Below are 21,168 nucleotides of genomic sequence, written 5' to 3'. Positions count from 1 at the left end.
TACGTTGGAAAGATAACGTCTGGGGCTTCGATTGGATATATAATATTTCATTGTTGCCTCGACGCTAGGTGATGCGAACGTGTGCTCTACGCGGACGCATCGCAGTTCCGAAAATCAGCGTGGCAGTTTTCTTCTCCAGCGATTTCTGGGCTGTTTTCGACCCAGTTTGCGGCCCAGAAAACACAGATTAGAGGCTATAAAGTAGGGGAATCCATTCATTCATAAAAACAAGCTCACAATACACAATTTTAGGATTTAGATGTAGTTTTTAGAGAGAGAGGTTCTCTCATCTCTCTTATGATTAGGATTCCTCTTAAAGGAATTAGGATTTCAACTTTATTATTTCAACTTACAACTTCAATCACAGGTTCAATGTTTCTTTTATTTAATTTTTCAATTTAATTTATGAACTTTTCCATGTTAAGATTTGAATATTTTATTTAATATAATTGAGGTATTTCAGATTAATCACTTCTTCTATTGTTTGTTATTAATTGATGTTCTAAGTTAGATCTTAACTTGATTTTGGAGTTGATTGATATTTGGAGACCCTTGAGTTGAATTACTCAAGAGTTAAATTGTAATTGGGTTTATTGTTGGCTGGCTCTCTAGTCACTAACGCTAATTCTTCCCAAAGGAGAGGATTAGAACTTGTGAATAGAAGTAGACTTCCAACTTACTTGACTTTCTTTTACTTTACTTGGTAAAGGATAACTAAGTAGAAGCAACCTTCAATTATCAATATACCTTGAGAAAAATCCTACAAGGATAGAACTTCCGACTAATCTTCTCCGGGTCAAGGCTTTTAAATTAATTACATAAAATCTCTTATTTATTTTTATTGCTTTAATTTATAAATATACCTGTGCCCATTGCCCAAACTTCGAAACCCCTAATTTAAAAGACTCATAACCAATAATAAGAACATACTTCCCTGCAATTCCTTGAGAAGACGACCCGAGGTTTAAATACTCAGTTATCAATTTTAAAGGGGTTTGTTACTTGTGACAACCAAAACTTTTGTAAGAAAGGTTGATTGCTTGGTTTAGTAACTATACTTGCAACGAGAGTTTACTATAACTTCTAAAACCATCAATCTTCAGTTCTTCAGGAAACATATAATTGAGCGATCGAACCCTCGCCGGATGTGTATCCGCTCTAGGCACTCAAGTGTATGGGGTTGATTCACTCAATTTTCCCCTACTCATGATTTCCAAGATTTGTTTTTCATCTGACAATCAACAATTACTTTATGCATGCATACAAATATCATGAGGTCTTTCTCGTAGGTTGTAATGGGGGTAGGGTCAAGGTAGGATGCATATGGTCAAGTGTGCTTGAGATTTGAATCTTTGATTGGCTTAAACATCCCACCTAATCTATGACAACCTATACAATTCTAAACAAACCTAACTACCCATTCTTCACTTTTCTCGCACACTCATGTATTCTCTTTTTGATCACCACACCTATGCATTGACTCTTATTGAACTTCACTTTGGGGCATTTTGTCCCCTTTTTATTGCTTTTTCTTTTTCTTTCCTTTATATATGAAAAAAAATTATTTATTTATTTATTTATTTATTTATTAACTAAAGTATATACAAGAACATCAATGCATATAGTTTACACATGATTAATACATGAGTATGTACCCAATTCCCAATATTTTTTCAACAAAAACATAAACAACCTTTTATCTCTACCCAATGTTCCCAACTTTTCCAAAATCAAATGATAAACACTCTCACTTGTCTAAGCTAATCAAAGATCCAAATTAAGGGATATTTATTGTTTTTCACTTAGGCTTGTAATGTGCTACAATTAAGAACAAATAGGTTAAGCATAGGCTCGAAATTGGCTAACAATGGGAGATAAAAGGTAGGCTTATTTGGGTAAGTGAGCTATTTGAAAAATAGCCTCAAACATATAAATGCATGTATACACAAAATAATAGACATAAAGAATCAAACAAATTAAGGATTACCAACTCTGCAAAGCACTGCATCCCCTATAGCCTCCTCAGTGATCATAGTCTCTCTACCCCTTACGTGCAGTGAATCCAAGTTCACTCGGAAGAAGTTACAGTAAAACTCCTTAACCCATGAGATGTTAATCTTTCCTAGGTCCCTATCAATGAAATCCAATCCCAACTCCGAAATACGGGTGTTAATGGCATGCCTCATGTCATTGGGAAGATTCAGCTTCCTCTCAATGTTCAGATTTTTCTTTGTATAACGGGAAAAGCGTAGCTCATAGCAGAGGTTGGGGAATTTGATTGAATCAGTGGACGAAAGTAACTGATTTTCTTTGTCTTCTTTATTTAGCGGATTCTTGGCATAGTTAGCATATGGTGAGGGGGTAGAGGTCTTGGAGCGCTTCCTCTTTTTAGAAGTGGTGGCTATAGCTTTTCCTCTATCCGACATCCTGAAAAACAGAGATGACATAATGTAAGCAGAGAGCCAAATAGGTATAAAGCACTCAAAGCAAAGCATACTCATGAAAGTGAATAAAGAAAGGAGATTTCTTGGAATGCAAGCAAACATAATTTAGAATTCAAACTGAACTTCAAACCAAAAATTCAAACCATATCTTGCACATTACTTATTCACTAAGCTTAGGAAGCACTATATCCAAAAGAATGATCTAAAAAGTTAAGTTAAAAACCAAAAGAAGTTAGTCGGTTAAATAGGTTAAAGTTAGAAATCAGTTTGAAAATTAATGATATGGTGGTTACCAGCTCAATTCGAAAGGAATGCACAAAACAGGGATGTAAGTACGTTTACAATCATGAAATGCAACAAGTCATTGATGATGAAATATGATATAGCTAGAAAGCAGATAATATGGAACAAACCATCAATCATTGCAAATCTCACTAGTATCAAATAAATTTGTGTTGGTGAAAGCAAGACCTTGATAAACAAGTAAATCAAGCACATTTAACACCAATCCTAACAATGCATACAAGTCATAAGTTCAAATATGAATTGGAAACCTCATGGTCTATGACTATGTATGAACACAATGAACTATTTGATCACATAGATTAGAACATTAAAAATTGTGTGTCTATGCAAAAGAGGCACAAAATTTTATGGAAATCATAAGTGATGGTCAATTAGAAAATTCATTCAAACCATTCAATGCCTATACGCAAATCATCATGCATAACAAGCAAAGAGTATAAGCAAGACCAAAACTTGTTCCTGAAGATTTCCCAAAACCATTTGGGCAGCAAAGTGCTAATTGAACAGAAATCATCAACTAGAAGTTGCTACACCCATCAAACAAGGTCAGTTCAAGGACTGTGGTTAAGAAAAATCCGACAGTGTTTCAGCAGCAAATTGGCTATTTTCCAAATTCAAACAGTCAAATTAGATTCCATATGAGTTCATTAACAATTAGAAACATAAATCACATATATGAGTTCATATGGATGTAACAGATAGCCAATAGTTCAGCAACAAAGCAATTCAAACAGCACAGAAAATGGGGGCAGTTACTTCAATCAGCATTCCCTTCACCAATCTATCACAAGCAAGCAGCATCAATAGAATAAATGAACACAGAGTGATGCAACAAAACAAAGCAATTTCACATAGCAACAGAAATTGAAACAAGCCTAAATCCAATACTTAGCCCAGATTCGCTAACCACCTAAATCAAACTAAACTAACTAACTAAGCTAATCTAACTAAACTAATGTAATTAATAGCAAGCAGTAAAAAGGATGCAGAATAGGGGGGTATGGAACCTGGAATGCAGAAACTAAACGGGGAAACAGAAGGGAAGATGAAGTGGTGCGTTTGTTCGCCGTCACCGTAGAGCTCGCCGTCGACGACAATGGTTGTCGCGGCAGTGCTTGGGGGTGGCGCTGAGGCTGGCTGTGAGAGAAGGCAGAGATAGAGAGGGTTGACTGGAAGAGAGGGAGTGAGGAAGAGGGGGTTGGGCGGTGATGGCGGCGGCGATGGTTGCGGGTCACTCGCCGGAGGGCAGCCAATGGTGGTTGCTCAGAGGTGAGAGGTTGAAGATGGAGGGAAATAGAACGTTGGAGGTGAAGAGGGGTATTGCGCAAATACGCTAGGGCTTCACGTCTCTGGGGTAAGTAAAAATTCGAATCCATGCGTGCGCGCACCATGCGCGTCCGCGTGGGTGGAGGTATTTAAGGATAGGCGCGGAAGCGCCATACGCGCCTACGCGTGAATGGGAGAATTAGGGGTCGGCGTGAACGCGTACTGTGCGCGTCCGCGCAGGTATGCTGGGCCAGAGGCACAAAAGAGGCCCAGAGTTGGCATAACTCTCGTGTCCTTTGGCCTGGGTGATGCTAAAATGCATCGACGCGCGCGCACTGTGCGCGTTCGTGTGGATGGTATGAGCTTATTGAATGGGCGCGAAGGTGCGAAGTACGCCAACGCGTGTATGAAGAAACAGGGAGTGGCGCAGACTCGTACAGTGTGCGTCCGCATGAGTTAAGACACAGAGTTGGCCCAAAAGTAGCACAACTCTCTGGTCCTTGGCCCAGATAGTTGAGATGAGCAGCCTACGCGCGCGTGCGATTTGCGCTTGTGCGTGGCTTGGGTTTTTCTCTCTTTTTTTTTCTAAAGAGCATCAAAAGACCTCATAACTTTCCATCCTTCTCTAAGACTCTAGAACTAGCTAAGGTGCAAGATTAAGCACATTTTGAAACTTAGAGGGTTTTTCAAAACAACTTGAGAAAACTTGCAATTCAAGCAAAAACTCAATTCAAAGATTCATCCCTTATTAAAGCATAGAATGTATAAACACCTTAGTAAGCAAAGAAAAATATACCAAGAAGTAAAGAAACTATATACAATGGAACCCAATTCATTCATTCATTATATCTACAAGAGAATGGAAAGAGTTTACCATGGCGGGGTGTCTCCCACCGAGCACTTTTAGTTTAAGTCCTTAAGTTGGACATTGGGTGGCTTCTTGTCAAGGTGGCTTATGCTTGTATCCATCCTTGAACCTCTAAGAGTGCTTGTCCTTCAATCGTTTGTCAGAAGTTTCAACCTTCTTCATTAAGCTTTGGTGAGGTCCTCCCCAAGACGTGAGCTCCCGAAATTGACTATCATAGGATAGTCCAGGATCTTATATCTTGTCCTCGCACCCATCTTCTAGTTGATTGCCTTGATTTTGTCCGGGCGTTGAAAAAACAGAATTCTCATGGAAGCACCAAACTACTCTCCTAGACCCATTTAATTGAGCATTACACCAATCCATGCTCTTAAATTTCGAGCTTCCCACCATAATGAGCCTAGATTTAGAACGCCAACCACTAAACATCCTCCTTTTTCGCTTAATTCCACAAAGCGCCCTAAGTTGGCCATCCGTTTCAAGCAAACCATACTCAAGTGGGATAATAAAACTGAGAGTTAGAAGTTTTACCCACTCAAGCGAAGGATTGGATGACGAATTAGGTGGAGGAGTTCCCAAAGATCTTGATAAAGCATGCTCTACTCCCGTCCATCCTCTTCTAGAGGTTTCTACCACTTGGCAAGGTTCTTCAAGTTCCTCCTCATGCCAAGCTTCCTCAAGATCATATTCGTCTTCCCCATCACTCTCATCATAGATAGGAGGTATAGTGAAATCTACCTTATCATCAAGTCTAGGCAATTTGGGGAAGGACTCTTCAAACTCGAAAGGATCATATGTTGATTCGGAATCATCATAGATAGGAGCACCTATTGCTTGGAATACTTCTCCCAGTTCTTCACCCTCAGTAGGCTTTGGAGGTTTCAAGTCTTCCTCAACCTTGCTTTCTGATCCACTGGGGGAAGGTTCAACAAGATCGTCAAGGGAATTGATCAACATGGGCAAAAAATCACTAGTAATAGAATCCACTTCTTGATCAATTTCCTTCAACTCTCTGTTTACTTCTGTAACATTACTCTTCTCTTCAATATCACCTCCAAAATTCTTGGAAGAGGGTTCTTCAATTCGAGATTCCTTTACGTGCTCAACGTATCCTAAACATCCATCCACTACTTCCTTTTGTTTGCTAATCTCTATCTTTTCCTCTTGTTGTCCTTTTTGCTTCAATTCTCCTTCATCACCATGGAGCTTCAAGTTCATACCCTCACTAAGCTCCTTGATTGTTTCTCTACATTCAACAATGGGGTACTTACGGTGCATGAACTTAGGTAGAACGTTAAGTGATTCACGGCTTCTACCATGCTAGCTATCTTTGCTCTTAGCTCCTTAAACTTAGTTTCATCCTCCTCTTGCCGCCTTAAGATGCGAGATTCAAGGTCTCTCAATTCTAATATGAAGGCTTCATCGGGAGATGGTGTTGGAAGAGAGAATTCATTAGTTAAGGGAAGATTGTTGTAATCGGAAGGTGGTTCATATTGGTGGAGTTCTTGAGGTGGTGTGTGTGGAATTTGTGGTTCATGGGAATATTGGTATTGGGATGGTGGTTGTTCTATGTGTGATTCAAATGGTGGTTGATATGGTGTGTATGAATTATGGTCTTATAGAGTGGAATGGTGGTGTGAGGCTTGTGAGTATGATGTGTGGCTATATTGAGGAATGGGGTCACATGCATATGATGATTGTGGTTGACAACCACAATAAGGGTCATCACACACATTAGATTGATATACGCTAGGATCAAATTTATACCCATAAGAGTTCGTAGGAGGTTGTTGCCATGAAGGTTGTTCATAAGCTTGAGGTTCCTCCCATCCTTGATTCCCAAATCCTTGATGCATATCCTCATTAGAGCTTTCATTTCCTACAACATAGTTTGAACTACACTCATAGCCAAAAGGATGAGAATTCATCATGAAAGAAAAAATAAAAACAAAGAGCAATAAGAAATAAAGAAAATAAACTCCTAACTAGTAAAAAAAACTGGCAAACAAACTAAAGCTCAAGCTATTCACATTATATACAATAGCCAATAACATAGCACCATTGGATCCCTGGCAACGCCGCCATTAATTTGATGAACCGAGAATTGTTGTCGGTAAGGAATTTCACAAAGTATTTACGTTGCAAGTATAGCTCCAAACCAACAAACAACTCTCACGTCAAATTAAATTTTAGGTTGTCACAAAGAACAAACCCCGAATAAGAAATAACCAGAGTATTTGGACTCCGGGTCGTCTCCCTAGGAAGCAATGTAGTGCATGCATATTGGCTATGATGGGGTAAAAAGGGGGTTTTGTTTATGAGACGGCAAGAAAGTAAACTGAGTGAGTAAGTAAAGAAAACAAAATAAAGAACTCTTGGCTAAGACTTGGGTACTTGAGATCACCATCCTAGTTAACAAACCAATTATTGACAATTATGAGAGGCCAACCCATTAAGTCTACTTCTCGAAGCCTTAAGTATGTAACATTTACTCCTAGACTTGAAGTATGTCAAATAGGCTTGATCATATCCACCCCTAAGTCCTAACCTACCTACTAATTGGCTTAGTAGTGGGTTAGTGTCAATGGGATTCAAATTGATCACCCAGGGTTCTCAAATCACCAAATCCATTATGCCCAAAAACTCAAGATCACTCAAGTCCCTTGGCTTAGGCCAAAAGTTGACAAAACTACTCAAAAACTAAAGAGAGCATTTCATCAAACACTTAGAATGTGATAAAAGTCAACATCATAAATTGCGAGGATACTGAAATCTACCACTATTAATTGCAAGAAAGGAAGATCACAACTCAATTCATCAATCAAAGAAACATCAACATCAAAATTGCATTAAATATAAACAAATCCAACATGAGTCATCATCACAAAAGAGAGCAAAATGAGAAATTAACATAAAACTAAGAGAGTCAAGATGTAGAGATGAGAAATTATCAACGAAGTAAGATGAGATCAAGTAATCAAACATGAAATTAAAATAATCTAACCTAATCCTAACCAAATTCTAGGGAGAAGAGGGAGCTTCTCTCTCTAGAAAACTAACTAAAGGCATATGTTGGCTAAACTAATTGCTCCCCCCTTTTCTTGGACTTAAATTCTTAATGAAATACACTCAGAAACAAGTTGGATTTAGGCCTGGGCAGCTCAGAAATCGCCCCCAGCGTTTTTCCTTCAAGTGGGCCACGTGAGAGTATCAGCGCGTGCGCATCGATTGGCAAATTCTCAACCCGCGCGGACGCGGCGTGTGCGGGTGCGCGTCTATAGGTGAAACCGCTTTTGTGCGTACGCGCCTGGTGCGCGTGCGCATCCTTTGGTGCATTTCCAATCTTTGTTTCTTCATGCATTCTCCCTTTTTGTATGCTTTTCTCCTCATTTCTTCCATCCAATACTTGCCTTATGGACCTGAATTCACTCATCAAACACATCAAGGCATCAAATCGAGTTAAAGTGAATTAAAATCACCAATTTAGGGCCTAAAAAGCACCTTTTTATACTTAAGCAAAATTCAAGGGAGAATTACAAAACCATGCTATTTCATTGAATAAATGAGAGAAAAGGTGACAAAATCCCCCAAAATAAGCACAAGATAAATCACGAAATCGGGGTTTATCACTAGTACAAAGTTCCAGAAAGCAACAATGGAGGAAATGAAAGGGGCGTGGCACGCCAGGTTGGGCGTGGCACTCCTGATCCATCAACTACTACGGGCGTGCCACTTGAGAAAAGGGGCGTGGCACACCAACTCACCATTCCAAGAAGAACCACCACTATGGTGTGCCACTTGGTATCGAAGGCGTGGCACGCCAGCTCCAAGAAGTCACTTGGGCGTGGCACTTGAGAACCCAAGCGTGGAACGCCAAGCTTGAAGTGTTCACAAATCCATGGGAGTGCCACTTGAACAGGATGGCGTGGCACGCTGGTATAATAATCTAGAGAAGGGGCTAAAGGCAATTGAAGACTGGGCGTGCCACTTGAAGTCGAAGGCGTGGCACGCCAACCTCTCAACCTCACTTAGGCGTGCCACTTGAGCAACCAAGCGTGGCACGCCAATGCATAAAGATAACAAAAGCAAGGACTGGGCGTGCCACTTGGTATCGAAGGCGTGGCACGCTAACCCAAGCATGTCACTATGGCGTGCCACTTGAAGGCTGAGAAGTGGCACGCTAACTACTGGAACCAAGACAACATCATGGGCGTGGCACACCAGCCTTTAGGCATGGCACGCTGGTGTAAGTTTCCAGAGAGGATGAAGGAGGCCAATTACATAGGGCATGCCACTTGGTATCGAAGGCGTGGCACGTCACTCACCATTCTTCACTTAGGCATGCCACTTGAGCAGCCAGTGTCATTCAGAGAGCAAAGAAGCATTGGGATGTGCCACTTGAGTTCGAGGTGTGCCACGCCAAACAGAGGAACCACTCACTCACAAAAGGGGCGTGGCACGCCAGACCCTGGGCGTGCCACGCTAGTGCAACTTTCCAGAGAAGCTTAGCCAAGCATAGAGCAAGGGCGTGGCATGCCAGACCCTGAGCGTGGCACGCCAGTTCAAATTTCCAGAGGCAAGGAAAAGTGGAAAAAGGCAAAGGGCGTGCCACTTGAGTTCGAAGGCATGGCACGCCAACACAAGAAATCCACTATGGCGTGCCACTTGAGTTCGAAGGCATGGCATGCCAAGGTTGATAGAGAGATGAGCGTTCCACTTGAAGGATTGGGCGTGGCACGCCAAGCTAGAAATGAAGGAAACGTGACGCGCCAGTAAAGCACCAGCCACACGTTGGCTGGGAAGTCAGGCTTATTGAGTGTTTTCTTTTCCCTCCAAAATGTAATTCTCCATTTTCACTTTTGTAATTCTTTTATTTTACTAGGAGTAGTATAAATACCCCCAAGGAGTACTGAAGAAGGGGGTTAAGCAATCAGTTTTAGATCCACTTTTACACTTCACTTTTGAGTACTTTTTGAGCTATGAGTAGCTAACTTCCCTCTCATTGAGAGAGGGAGCTCTGTTGTACTTGATGGATTGATAATAGTGAAATTCTTCTTCTCTTCATCTTCTCTTTGTTTTGCTAGAAGGAATTTCATTCTTAATGCTTAGTATTCAATTATATTGGGAAAGAGATTGAATACAATTGGGTTTCATGGGAACCTTGGGAAAGAAAACATGAAACCATGCTTGAAATCCCTTCTCACACTTGAGTAGAATATGGGTTTTGGTGTTTGGATATATGACATATAATCCTCCCTCTACTTGGACCTATAATGGTGTGTGGTATAATCAGGGACCAAGCATATCTCTCTTCATGCAATTAGACCAAGGAATTGGCTATTGATCAAGATCTGAGAGATTGAGTTACCAAAGGATTGGGGCTCAATCAATTATGATTGCCAAGAGGTCAATGAGTTACATGATTGAAGAGGATATAAGCTAGATTTGATCCAAAGAGACAACATCTCCCAATCTCAGTGAATTCCCTCATTCTTATCTATCCATTTCTCTATAGCTTAATTTTACATTTACCAATTCCCCATTCCCATTTACATTCAAGTCATTTATGATTCTGCACTTTACATTCTGCCATTTATGTTTCTGCACTTTATTGCTTTTCTTTATATTCTAGTCATTTACATTTATGTCATTTACAATTCTGCACTTCACAATCCTATTGATCTGCTTGACTATTTCATCAATTAATTAAAACTGCTCGAATTTGCCAATCTCTGTGGATACGATCCCACTCCACTGTGGGTTATTACTTGACGATAATTTTTGTGCGCTTGCCAAAAGAACTAATTCACCAATTTTTTAATGGGGTGTGAATTGGACTCATCAAGTTTTATGGCGCCGTTGCCGGGGATTGGCTTAAATTTGACAGTGATTAAATTGATTGGAGAGCTAGATTAAGCAATTTAAATTCCTTGTTATTTTAGTTTCTTTTATTTAGTGCCTTTTATATTTTTTTATTTTGAGTTCTATTTCTTTCTTCTTTGATTATTCTTATTCATCATCCATATTTCCACTCTTCTAACTGTTCGATTAATTGCACCACTCACACTAACAACCACTCTAACAAGAGTAATTTTTTCATTCATTTTCTTTCTTACTTTTTGCCTTGTTGGTTGTATGACAGGTAGAAGAAAGGGGGCTTCAACTTCCTTTGATTATAAACCTAAGAGGACCTTCCTTAGATTAAGGAGGGAAGCAAGAGGGAAGGGAGTCATTGGTGCTGAGGAAGAGGAAGAGTATTTTGAAACAGACATAGAGGAGAATATGGAAAACCACCATGAAGAAGAAGCTCACAACCATGCTAGAGAAGGCCCAGTGAATCATGATGGGCAAGAAAAGAGAGTCTTAGGCTCCTACATCAACCCAAACCCAAGAAATTGTGGCAGCAGCATCCTAAAGCCAACAATTCATGCCAATAATTTTGAGCTGAAGCCTCAGCTCATCACACTTGTTCAGAATAATTACACATATGGAGGAAGTGCCCAAGAAGACCCTAATCAACATCTCAGCACATTGTTGAGGATATGTGATACTGTAAAGTCCAACGAGGTACACCCCGACATCTACAAACTACTCTTGTTCCCTTTCTCACTCAGAGATAAGGCAGCAAAGTGGTTGGAATCATTCCCCAAGGAGAGCCTAACTACATGGGAGGAGGTTGTGAACAGATTCATTGCAAGATTTTACCCTTCACAAAGAATCAACAGGCTGAGAGCTGAAGTGCAAACCTTCAGACAACAAGATGGAGAAACACTCTATGAAGCATGGGAGAGATTCAAAGATCTAATAAGAAGAGGCCCACCAGAAATGTTCAATGAGTGGGTACAACTACATATCTTTTATGAGTGACTATCCTATGAAGCATAGAAGGTTGTGCATCATTCTTCAGGAGGCTCACTCAACAAAAAGAAAACCATTGAAGAGGCCATAGATGTCATTGAGACTGTAGCTGAAAATGAGTATTTCTATGCTTCAGAAAGGGCTCAGAAGAAGGGAGTGCTAAAACTCAACTCTGTAGATGCTTTGTTAGCTCAGAACAAGGCAATTGCAGCTCAAATAGCAGCTTTAACCAAAAGGATGGAGGCCAATCAAGCCTCAGTCATTCAAGACCAAACCCCTCAACAAGAAGGGAATGCACGAGAATCTAAAGGTGACTGGGAACAAGCCAATTATATGAACAATTCATCCAGACCAATATATGACCCACACTCTAAGACATACAACCCAGGTTGGAAGAACCACCCAAACTTTGGGTGGGGAAATCAACAAAACCACAACCAGGACCACAATAAGCCTTATTCATCAAATTAGCATTCCAACCACAACCCCAACCATCAAATAAGGAACCATAGACCCTATCATAACTCACAAAATACATCATACCATACCAACCAACCCATACACAACAATCTCAATCAAGATGCACCATCCTCATCTATGCAACCATGTGAAATCAAGAGCAACTTTGAGAGGATGGAGGCTACAATAGCACAACTGTCATCACAGATTACAGGGGCAGTCTCAACCCTCATGGACAGACAAGCACAAACAGAAAGAAGGATAGACGCTAATCAAGAAGAATACAGGTCAAATCTGAAAAATCAAGGCACAGTAATCTCAAAGTTAGAAGCACAAGTGGGGATTTTATCCAAGCAAATCCCACTTCTCACACACACATTTCCTAGTGATACCATGGCTAACCCAAGAGGGGAATGCAAAGCCATTACTCTAAGAAGTGGAAAGGTTGTAGAAGAAGGAACCCCAAACAAAGACAATCATGAAGAAGCTGCAGCAAAGCATGGGAACAAAGATGAAGGGGAGATCCCTGCTCCACCTCCACCAAAACCAGTCATGAAGCCTTATGTGCCAAAGGCACCATACCCACAAAGACTGGGAAAAGATGGGAAGGATGGCCAGTTTTCCAAGTTCCTAGAGATCTTCAAGAGGCTCCAAATCAACATACTGTTTGCTGAGGCATTAGAACAAATGCCACTCTATGCCAAAATTTTGAAGGAGCTTATAACCAAAAAGAGGAACTGGGAGGCAAAAGAAACCATAATATTGACTGAAGAATGCAGCACCATCATACAGAAGAAGCTGCCTCAAAAGCTGAAAGACCCAAGGAGTTTTCAAATCCCCTGCATCATAGGAGACACCATTGAGAAAGCTTTGTGTGATTTGGGAGCTAGCATAAATCTTATGTCCCTAACCATGATGAGAAGGATGAAGATTGAGGAAGCCAAGCCAACAAGAATGGCACTCCAATTGGCTGACAGAACATTTAAGTTTCCACATGAGGTGGTGGAAGACTTGCTAGTGAAAGTAGGAGAATTCATTTTCCCTGCTGATTTTGTTGTGCTGGACATGAAAGAAGATGCCAACACGTCAATTATCCTAGGAACACCATTCCTAGCTACTGCTGGAGCCATCATTGATGTGCAAAAAGGGTAACTAGTCTTGAGGTTGCATGAAGAGAAAATGGTCTTCAATGTCTTCAAAGCAATGAGTTACCCCAAGGAATCCATAGGAGAATGTATGCTGATAGACACCATGGAACAGATAGTTCAAGAAGTCTTGGAAGAAGAACAATGTGGAGGAACCATTGAGCTGGAACAAGCATCAGATGGAGAACCACCACAAGCAACCATGAGAAAATCAATCATGCCAACCACCACAGACAACAAAGATGCAGAGTCACCGAAACTAGAGCTGAAAACCTTACCACCTAGCTTGAAATATGCATATCTGGGTGCTAACAACACTCACCCAGTGATCATAAATTCAAGTCTAAGTAAGAAACAAGAAGAGGAGCTTATCCAAGTGCTGAGACAACACAAGGATGCCATAGGCTCGACACTTGCAGATTTAAAAGGGATCAGTCCTTCAATGTGTATGCATAAAATCTTACTAGAAGAGGATGCCAAACCTTCAAGACAACAACAAAAGAGGCAGAACCCAACTATGAATGAAGAGGTTCAGAAAGAAGTGTGAAAATTGTGGCAAGCAGGGGTGATATACCCCATCTCAGACAGCCCTTGGATAAGCCCGGTGCAAGTAGTCCCTAAGAACGGAGGGATCACTATTGTGGCAAATGAGAAGAATGAATTGATACCCAAAAGGACAGTGACCGGATGGCGTATGTGCATTGACTACTGAAAACCTAATGAAGCCACCCAGAAAGATCACTTTCCCCTACCTTTCATGGACCAGATGCTTGAAAGATTGGCAGGACATGAGTATTATTACTTCCTGGATGGGTATTCGGGCTACAATCAAATTGTTGTAGACCCCAAGGATCAGGAAAAAACTTCATTTACTTGTCCATATGGTGTCTTTGCTTATAGGAGAATGCCCTTTGGATTGTGCAATGCACCTGCAACATTCCAAAGGTGCATGCTCTCCATTTTTTCAAACATGATTGATAAGTTCATATAAGTATTTATGGACGACTTTTCTATGTTTGGGAACTCATATTCTGATTGCCTATACCATCTTGCTCTTATGCTAAAAAGGTGTCAAGAAACCAACCTAGTTTTAAACTGGGAGAAGTGCCATTTTATGGTGACTGAAGGGGTGGTTCTTGGTCACAAGATTTTAAAAGATGGCATAGAAGTGGACAAGGCAAAAGTGGAAGTAATTAAAAAATTACATCCACCTTGCAATGTCAAAACAATCAGAAGTTTTTTGGGACACGCTGGGTTCTATAGGAGGTTTATCAAAGACTTTTCAAAGATTGCAAAACCCCTTAGCAACCTACTTGTCTCAAATACTCCCTTTGTTTTTGATAGAGAGTGCATGGTAGCCTTTGATGAACTGAAGAAAAAACTCTCCTCTACACCTATTATAGCACCACCAAACTGGGATCTTCCCTTTGAACTAATGTGTGATGCATCTGATTTTGCTGTTGGTGCTGTTCTAGGACAGAGGAAAGACAAGCTAGTACATGTTATTTACTATGCTAGCAAGGTTCTTAATGAGAATCAAAGGAACTATACCACCACGGAGAAAGAACTTTTAGCCATAGTTTTTGCTTTTAATAAGTTTAGATCATATCTTATTGGCTCAAAAGTAATTGAGTTCACTGATCATGCAGCACTCAAATACTTGCTTACCAAACAAGAATCTAAGCCCAGACTAATAAGGTAGATTCTGCTGCTCCAAGAATTTGATATTGAGATTAAAGATAGGAGTGGAGCAGAGAACAAGGTAGCTGACCACCTCTCAAGGACCCCATAAGAAGAAAAAGTGTAGCAAGTAGAAGTAAATGAAAGCTTTCCTGATGAATAATTGATGATGATTTGAGTTGCCCCTTGGTTTGCAGACATAGCTAACTTCAAGGCTATTGGGGAGCTACCAACTAACATCAATAAACACATGAGGAGGAAGCTAATCAAGGATGCCAAACACTACATATGGGATGACCCTTATTTGTTCAAAAAGTATACTGATGGAATCCTAAGAAGGTGTATATTCCATGAAGAAGGGTAGGAAGTATTATGGCAGTGCCATGGATCCGCATATGGAGGTCACTTCAGTGGAGAAAGGACAGCAGCAAAAGTGCTTCAATCCGGATTTTACTGGCCAACAATGTTTAAGGATAACAAGGAAATTGTGTCAAGGTGTGATGAATGTTAAAGAGCTGGTAATCTAACTAAGAGAAATGAGATGCCACAGCAATACATACTAGAACTGGAGCTATTTGATGTATAGGAGATTGATTTCATGGGACCCTTTCCAACCTCCTACTCAAATAGCTACATATTGGTGGCTGTTGATTATGTCTCAAGGTGGGTAGAAGCCATAGCCATTGCAACAAACAACAACAAGGTTGTGATAAGCTTCTTGAGAAAGAACATCTTCAGCAAATTTGGAGTTCCCAGAGCTCTCATTAGTGATGGATGGACACACTTCTGCAACAAACAACTCGAGACACTCCTTCTCTGATATGGAGTAAAGTACAAAGTGGCAACTCCATACCACCCACAGACCAACGGGCAAGCTGAAATCTCCAACAGAGAGCTAAAAAGAATCCGTGAAAAACTTTTGGAAGCTCAAGAAAGGATTGGTCTAAGAAGCTGGATGATGCACTATGGTCCTACAGGACAGCCTATAAAACTCCCATTGGGATGTCCCATACCAATTGGTATATGGCAAGGCTTGTCACTTACCAGTTGAACTTGAGCATAGAGCATTTTGGGCTCTAAAAATCTTAAACTATGATGAGCAAGCTGCTAGGGAAAAGAGATTAATGCAACTCAATGAGCTGGAGGAGTTTAGAAATCAAGCATATGAGAATGCAAAAATCTACAAAGAGAACACAAAAAGGTGGCATGACCAAAAGATAGCAAGAAGAGAGTTCACTGAAGGACAGAAGGTGTTACTCTACAACTCAACACTCAAGTTCTTCCCTGGGAAACTTAAGTCTCGATGGTCAGGACTTTTCACCATACTCAAGGTGTTTCCCTATGGTCATGTGGAGCTTCTGGAGGACAAGACTCAGAGTTCTTTTACTGTCAATGGCCACAGACTCAAACACTGCTTGGGAGGCCCCTTAGAGGAGCAGAGAGTGAGCTACAAGCTCAGCTAAAGATGAAGAAATGTCAAGCTAATGACAATAAAGAAGCGCTAGTTGGGAGGCACCCCAACACTTTATCCTTTTTGATTTAATTGCTTTTCTTAGATGTAGTTAAAATCTATTGCTTTAGATAGTTTAATTTTCAGTCTCACATTTGTGTTACATTACCATAGTAGGATTAGTTTACAATTGTAGATTAGAAAGTTTGATATTAGCTTTAGTGGCTAGATTTTCTTTACACTCTTTTATTTCCTTCTATTCTGGAATTGCAACTTGGTGAAGGCATAAATCATGATGAGTGAATGGGCTGAGAATTAGCTAAATTGCTAAGTTTGGTGTGGCCTCTCACCCACTTAATCTAGGCTTACAAATAATTAATAGCCTGATTTTGGAGAGTAAGCCCAGAGATTAAGTTTGGTGTGACCACCACCAAGGATCATCTAGCAGCCCAAGTCACCCAATTTGAAAGCACTTAATATTTTGGGTAAGAACATGAACGTGGTTTAATGAGTTCAGAGGAATTGGAATCAAAAGAAAATGAAAAGATTGATGTTACTCCATTCTTATGAACACATTAAATACACAATGATGGAACCAATTTATTAAGATGGCAAAGAATTAAGTTTGATGTCCCAAGGGACACCCATCAGTTGCAATCCAAATCACTCTTGATGAGAAGGAATGTGAAAGGGGTTCTTTTGTCATTACTAATGAGTTTAGTTTCAATTTCAGGAGAGAAGATAGGGCCCACATGGTAAACAACTCACAAAGCAAGGAAGTCAAAGTGTACTTGCACTTTGGAACTCAACACATGCAGAAGACACTGTGAGAAAAGAGTTGGCGCCTCTTCCCATGCTAGGCGCCATTCCCCAAGTGGGAAAACATTTAACCCTTTTTATTTCCCACCCTTCGAACCACACCTTTCACCCATTATAAAAGCCTCACCTCCCCATCTCCTATCCCACTTCAACAACCCCCAATCACACAGGAAGCGCATACACACCTCACCTTCCTTTCTCTTTTCATCTTTTGCTATCTCTTTCCCTACTTTCTTCTTTCTCTTGATTGGGACAATCAAGTCCTAAGTTTAGTGTTGGAGCAAAACCTTGTTTTGCTTGCTCTTTCTTGCAACCCACGTTTTTTTCACTCTCTCAACCTAATGGCACCACCAAAAAGCTCAGCCTCAAAGAAAAGAAAAACTAAGGAACCAACCTCTGGATCCTCAAGCTCCTTCAATGACTACAAGTTTCTCTCCGTATTCAACCAAAATCAATTTTATGGTTGGGTGAGTGAGAGGGAAATCATTCCAGAAGTTGGGTTTCAACTAGGGAGGAATGAGCATATTGAAATCAACATTGAGATCAACAATAGGGGTTGGTCACTTCTATGCAACCCACCAAGAAAAGTGGTAGAGAGCTTGGTGAGGGAGTTCTATGCTAACGCAGTGCCTCAACTAGGGTAACACTATGGCTACATTAGCTATGTAAGGGGGAAATCCATTGACTACATCCCTCTAGCATAGAAAGAATGATAATGGTGAAGAGGACAAGCTCCACTCAGAGCTATGAAGAAAGAATAAAGCAGCAAGACCCTGGGTTTGATGAGATCCTGAATGAAATTTGTGTGATGCATGTGCGTTGGATAAATGATAAGGATGGGATACCCAACCAATTGAGGAGAAGAGATTTGAGCCCCCAAGCTAGAGGGTGGCTAGAATTTGTGAGGAGGTCCCTAATCCCCACATCCAACACTTCGGAGGTGACCAAGGAGAGAGCTGTGCTCATCTATAACATCATGAAAGGAGAGAACATCAACGTGGGGGAAATGATCGCCAACAACATCAACAAAGTGCTAAAAAGCACCAGTGACAACACAAGGTTGGCATTCCCCAGCATTATACAGAGGCTATGTGACGAGGATGGAGTTGAAAAGATCATTGATGAAGTGCTTGTAAAGCAAGACAAGTTCATAACTGCCAAAAAGATGGCCAAGGTGGTGGCTGTTTACCCACTCAACAGAGCCAGAGAACGAAGAGCTCATGCTCATGAACCACAACAACAACAGGAAGAGGAAGAGGCAGAAGAGCAACCTTAATTTCTGGCACTTCAACCACAACCACATACCAATATCAGCAATTTTCAGAGGGATTCAACTGGGAAAAATTGCAAGGAGATGTACACCAAATGAAAGGAGACCTACACCGCTTGAGGGAGGATGTCAATCAACTCAAGGAGAGTCAACAACAACAATGGAGCCAAGTCAACCAAAACATTAAACAGCTCTAAGGGAATTGGGAGCATATGAGGAAGGAGCAGCAAGAACAATTTGACTGGGGAGAGGTGCGAAGTGCGCTGGACAAAATAGTGGAGCAAGGCAAATGGCAACAGAGGAACTTGGCCGAATTCAGACATCTCTATGATGCCAGAATCATATTCAGAAGGCAGTATGACATCAATACACAAGCGAAGCTGAATCACTTGTGTAATGCCGTAACCGCTCTAAACCTAGGATACCCAACCTTCATGCAAGGAATGGAAGAGCTAAGTGCAAGACAAGAGGAAATCCTAGCCAAACATAAGGAAGATGAAAGGAATTATATGAAGAGGGCAGGATTTTAGAAGCCCAAGGATGCCAAAGCACAAGAAGGTTCCTCCAAGCCAGATGAAGGTGGCTCCTCCCCTTCCAAGAAGAAGGACAAAGGGAAGGGGCCAATGAACTAAAAATGAAGCTGCTCAAGGTTGTTGAGTCCCATGGTTGACACTTTCTAATTTCTGAAATCCTGTTTAAGCTTTTGCTTTATTTACTTTTTGAATAAATAATCATGCTAGGATTGTTTATGTTTTATGCTTAGTTTTAATTCCTGTTTGAAGTCTTTATGAGTTTTTTTTTACAAGAAAGAAAATGCCATGTATTTCAAGTCTTCATTGCAACATAAATAAAAGTAGAGCTTGTCTCCATAAGAGTTACTGTGAGTTGTGCAAAAACAATGAGAGGGGCCAAGGCCAAGAGAGATTATCAAACAAACTAAAATATAAGAAACTAAGTGTAGAACCTTGGATGAAATAAAAAGAAATCGAGTCATGGAGAGCAACTAGTCCTAGAAGGTATAACAAGGGAAGGTTAAAGGGTGTTCCTTGAATATCCATAGAACCAAGAGGTAGTAAGCAATAAAGGCCCAAGGCTCTGAGCATCAACTACTGGGATAGAAAAAGAAACATTAAAAAGCTCAAAAAGAATTAAAGATCCTAGAAGATGCTTGTGGTGAAGATGTGTCAAGAAGAGACCTGGGCAAGTAAATTCTTAGGGGTGTCTCAACACCTAGTACCCTAAAACTAACTGGTTTAGGAGTGCTAATTGAAAGCCTAATTAAAGAGTTGTCTTGAGACAAAACACTTAGAGTCGTGGTCAAGAAAACAAAACAACCCTTACTACTTCAAGGTGACAATCAATAGAAAGGACCTCTAAAGCCTATACCTGAAAGAACCCTCAAGGATCCAAGAACTTTTCATGACATTAAAACATTCATACATGAGTTGAACACTTAGTTTTTCTCTTAGTTGAATTACAATCATTCAAAGCCAAGGCCTCAAGTTATAAAGGCTTACTCACATTGATTTGCTTGGGACAAGCAAAGCTTAAGTTTGGTGTTGTGATGACTTGCATCATCTACCCTTCGTTCTTGCATAAAGAAAACCATAAAAGAGCATAAATCTCATTTGATCAGTAAAATTCATGCATTATTTGATGAATATTATGGTACACTACTTTGAGATGAGTTATGCTGAATTTCAGGTGAAAAAGGCATCAAAAATGGGTAGAAGACAAACAAGAAGCTGGGCGTGTGAAACTGCGTGCCGATTGGGAGCAAACGCCACAAAAATGCACTGGCGTGGCACGCAAGTACTAAATTCCAGAGGGGAGATCCAAGCATGCATGTGGGCATGGCACGCCAGGGACTGGGCGTGGCACGCTAGTACAAAGTTCCAGGAAGCAACAATGGAGGAAATGAAAGTGGCGTGGCATGGCAGGTTGGGCGTGGCATGCCTGATCCATCAACTACTATGGGCGTGCCACTTGAGCAAAGGGGCATGGCACGCCAACTCACCATTCCAAGAAGAACCTCCAATATGGCGTGCCACTTGGTATCGAAGGCGTGGCACGCCAGCTCCAAGAAGTCACTTGGGCGTGCCACTTGAGAACCCAGGCGTGGCACGCCAAGCTTGAAGACTTCATAAATCCATGGGCGTGCTACTTGAACAGCATGGCGTGGCACGCTGGTACAATAATCCAGAGAAGGGGCTGAAGGCAATTGAAGACTGGGCATGCCACTTGAAGTCGAAGGCGTGGCACGCCAACCTCTAACCTCACTTAGGCGTGCCACTTGAGCAACCAGGCCTGGCATGCCAATGCATAAAGATAACAAAAGCAAGGACTGGGCGTGCCACTTAGTATCGAAGGCATGGCATGCCAACCCAAGCATGTCACTATGGCGTGCCACTTGAAGGTTGAGGCGTGGCATGCCAACTACTGGAACGAAGATAAGATCATGGGCGTGGCACGCCAGCCTTTAGGCGTGGCATGCTGGTATAAGTTTCCAGAGAGGATGAATGAAAGAACCGAAGATTGATGGTTTAGAGGTTATAGAAACTCTCGTTGTAAGTATAGTTACTAAACCAAGCAATCAACATTTCTTA

Source organism: Arachis ipaensis, chromosome B6 (genome assembly GCF_059453495.1).
Source record: "Arachis ipaensis isolate K30076 ecotype BB chromosome B6, ASM5945349v1, whole genome shotgun sequence".
NCBI lineage: Eukaryota > Viridiplantae > Streptophyta > Magnoliopsida > Fabales > Fabaceae > Arachis > Arachis ipaensis.
Note: the sequence above shows the minus strand (reverse complement) of the source record.